Source organism: Bufo gargarizans, chromosome 5 (genome assembly GCF_014858855.1).
Source record: "Bufo gargarizans isolate SCDJY-AF-19 chromosome 5, ASM1485885v1, whole genome shotgun sequence".
Classification (NCBI taxonomy): domain Eukaryota; kingdom Metazoa; phylum Chordata; class Amphibia; order Anura; family Bufonidae; genus Bufo; species Bufo gargarizans.
Genome location: NC_058084.1, coordinates 384,488,823 through 384,492,676, shown reverse-complemented (window position 1 = coordinate 384,492,676; position 3,854 = coordinate 384,488,823).

Here is a 3,854-nt window from a genome sequence, read left to right as displayed (position 1 = left end):
CACCCACTCTTCCCCACTATTCCCCACGGATTTACCCCAAGATCACCTAATATCAGCCACCCCCCATCTGGCACCCGTACCAAGTGCCCAGACCACCACACCTACCCCTTTTTTTAACATACTTACCCAATCTTAATATACTTAGTATTTTAACTAAATAAAAACCACTATATTTATCCCATTTATGAGTGTGCCTGCTACCTTCTTATTCTAAATGAACTGATGATTGCTACACTCTGGAAGAACTTTTTTGTTTTGGATGAACTGTTTTGTTTTGAGTCTCATTCCTTCTCCTGGAAACTAGTATAAATAAGATAAAAGAGGAGGGAGAGGAGAAATCCCGAAATTAAAGAGAGAAAAGAAAGATAAGGGGGGAACAGAGAAGAAAAAAAAGGGGGAAAAAAAAATAATTATATATATATATATATACATACATACTGTATAAATATATATATACATATATATATATATATATATACATATATATATAATAAAATTTAAAAAAGGGGAAAGTACAAAGGGAAAAAAGAGGAGGAGTGGAAAGCAGGGGAAAAAATGGCCCCCAAGCAAAATAGGCATTCTGCTGAGCATACAGGCCAAAAAACGACAGAATCGCCTAAAATTGAACAGTTTTTGAAATCCCCAAAGGTTGTCATCACAAGAGCAGGACATAAAGGGTCGCAAGATGCAGATGTAGTTAAAAAAAGTGAAACCAATATCGATTAAGCATCTGATTACTACATTCAGAAGGTGGGGGTGGAGAGAGATGATTATACTGTCTTCCATTGAATGAAATTTTAGGTGCGATCAAAAAAAATGGAGGGTAATTCAGACCGATGTGGCCCTGATAAGAGATGAGGTTTCTAAAATACGAGACAGAGTATCCACCATAGAAAAATCCGTAGAGAAGGAAGTGAAAATGGCCAAAATGGAAATCCCTATGTTGAGATCCAAAGCCAACACTCTTAAAAAAAAGATAGTGGATCTCGAAGACAGGTCTAGGCGAAGCAATGTGAAAATAATGGGCCTACCAGAAGGTATGGAGGGGGACAATCCGGCTGATATAATTTAAAACTTAATTTTGGAAAAGTTTGGAAAAGAGCACCATGGAGTCCCAGAGGGCAAATCAATTCCGGGAAGGCAACCGCAGATGCTTCTTGCAAAGATTCTTGTCTCACGAGATAGGGACATGATCCTTAGAAGGGCAAGGGATGTCCCCCTATTTTCTACAATGGAAGCAGACTGTCTTTTTTTCCAGATTTTTCTAAGGATATCAAAGATAAAAGACGTAGCTACATAGAGGTTAAGAGACGGCTTTGCGAAAATAACATTAAATATTCATTTGTGTACCCGGCTAAACTGCGGATAATTTTCAACAGTGGGACACCTGTCATTCATCTCGGTAAGGTGCCCAGGGGGTTGCTCATGTCTTCAAGATGCCGCCCGCCGCGCCGCCGTTTGTGCCCAGCTCCTCCTTTGCTGTCATCAGCGATGTGCCCAGCTCCTCCTTTGCTGTCATCAGCGATGTGCCCAGCTCCTCCTTTGCTGTCATCAGGCCTGTGCGCACGCGCGGGATCTTAGAGAAGAAGGAGGGGGGAGTGAGGGAGAGACGGAGGCGTTGCAAAGGATTCTCAGGCGGCGCTGATGACAGCAAAGGAGGAGCTGGGCACATCGCTGATGACAGCAAAGGAGGAGCTGGGCACATCGCTGATGACAGCAAAGGAGGAGCTGGGCACATCGCTGATGACAGCAAAGGAGGAGCTGGGCACGAACGGCGGCTGCGGCGGGCGGCATCTTGAAGACATGAGCAACCCCCTGGGCACTTTACCGAGATGAATAACAGGTTAGATAAAACGTTTTTTACACTAAATGAGCCTACAGATTTAGCTTATAAGACCACATTAGGAATCACAAGGGCTCCATGCACATAACCATATTTTTGAATGTGGGGGTCAAAAACTGGTGACAGAATCCCTTTAAATACTGATGTAAAGCTTCTCTCAAGGATTCTTTCTACTAGGCAGTCTAGGGTTATTTCACATATTATACATCCCGACCAAAATCGGTTTATTCCTAATAAGGGTACTCATTATAACTTGCACCACCCTTTTACCAACGTTTAGTCCTCCGGGGGGGGGGGGCTTCTCGCTCCATCCTGTCTTTGGATGCCTCTAAAGCCTTTGACAGGGTGGAGTGGAGATTCCTCTGGAGGTTTTTAGAGAGGATGGGTTTTGGATCCAAGTTTATAAATATGGTCAAGCTCCTGTAAAAAAATCTCCTAGGGCGAGGCGGAATATCAATAAGATGCTTACAAGGTGTATCTTTTTGGGGAGGAGCACTCGTCAAGGATGTCCACTATCTCCCTTACGTTTTGATATTTATATTGAGCCCCTTGCTGCTAAAGTCAGGCTTTGGGAGGCTTTGGGATAATGGGAATAGAAGTTCGTATTTCCCTATATGCTGATGATGTTTTATTTTATATACAACAAACTAAAACTACACTTCTGAGGCTAATTCGAGTTACTAATTCCTTTGGTGAGGTTTCTGGTCTTGATATTAACTGGTCTAAAACTATTCTTATACCTCTGGATAAACTACAACCTTTTACTGATGAGTTGCTTAGTAAGTTAATGATTTCCGACTCATTTGAATATTTGAGTATCACTATTTCTGCTAAGATTCAAGATTTTTTACAGTTGAACTTGATCCCATTGATAACCAAATTGTGATCTAAAATAAAGATTTGATTCCGATTCCTATATCTAGAGCCGATAGAATATCATTGGTGAAGATGGTTGTGGCGAAACCAACCTTGCCACTGGGTCCTGGAGAAGCCTGGTTGCCAGCCTCTTGTCCCAGGATTATGGGCCCTCTCATCAGCCCATGCCCCATGCTAAACTTAAACTCCATGGCAATTGAACTGTATTCGTGTAGTCTGAGTGCCATTCACCTAATAATTGAATGCACTCAGACCGAAGCTATCTGGGGATATGTTAAATGTCTATGTTTACTGTAATGGTTGTGACATTGTATATTTGAATAGTGATTCTGTCCTATTGTCCCCACGTGTGTATTGGCGATTTCCCTTTGTCCTGAGAGATAATTGAATTACTCCCAATTGACTCCAGGACAGAAGACATTGTGTAACACTGTGTATTCTCCGGCCTGTGATAATTACATTAACCCATTGTGTAAGGTAATTGTATCACAGGCAGAGGGGAGGATTTTGTGTGGGAGTGTCTGAGTGTATTGTACGTGTTGGTTGTTTTACAAAACCCTGTGGGTGGTACTAATGTGTAAGAATGTGTATAAGAACAATAAACACACAGCTCTGGCTGTCCACTGCTTTACCCTCAACACAGAGCTTGGTCTCGTTCTTGGGGGGATTCACTGTATGCTGTTAGAGACTGATTGCTAGGAGTGTAAGCCGCTTGGGTGCGTTTCCTATTCGTCTGCTAGCAGCTATTCGTGAGGTTCCGTTCGGGAGTTTGGAGCATTCCCTTGTATGCCGTTCGGGAGTTTGGTGTTCTGTATGTAGCTGTGCCTGTAGCTCTAGAAGGGGAATATCGCCTAAACGGTTTTAACCCCTTTTATGCCTGGGGTGCCGTTACAATGGTGATATTGCCCCAATTATTGTACATCTTTAGGAATTCTCCAGTATTCTCAGTTTTTCAAGTTAATTGAGAGAATTATCAATGATCTACTCTGGGGGAGGAAGCGAGTCAGGCTTAAATTGGGGCATTTTTATAAGGCAATGGAGCAGGGAGGATTAAATCTCCCCTATTTCAAAGGCTATATTATAGCATCACAGCTATGGTTGTACCATGAATGGGATAAAATCCACTATGTAGAAT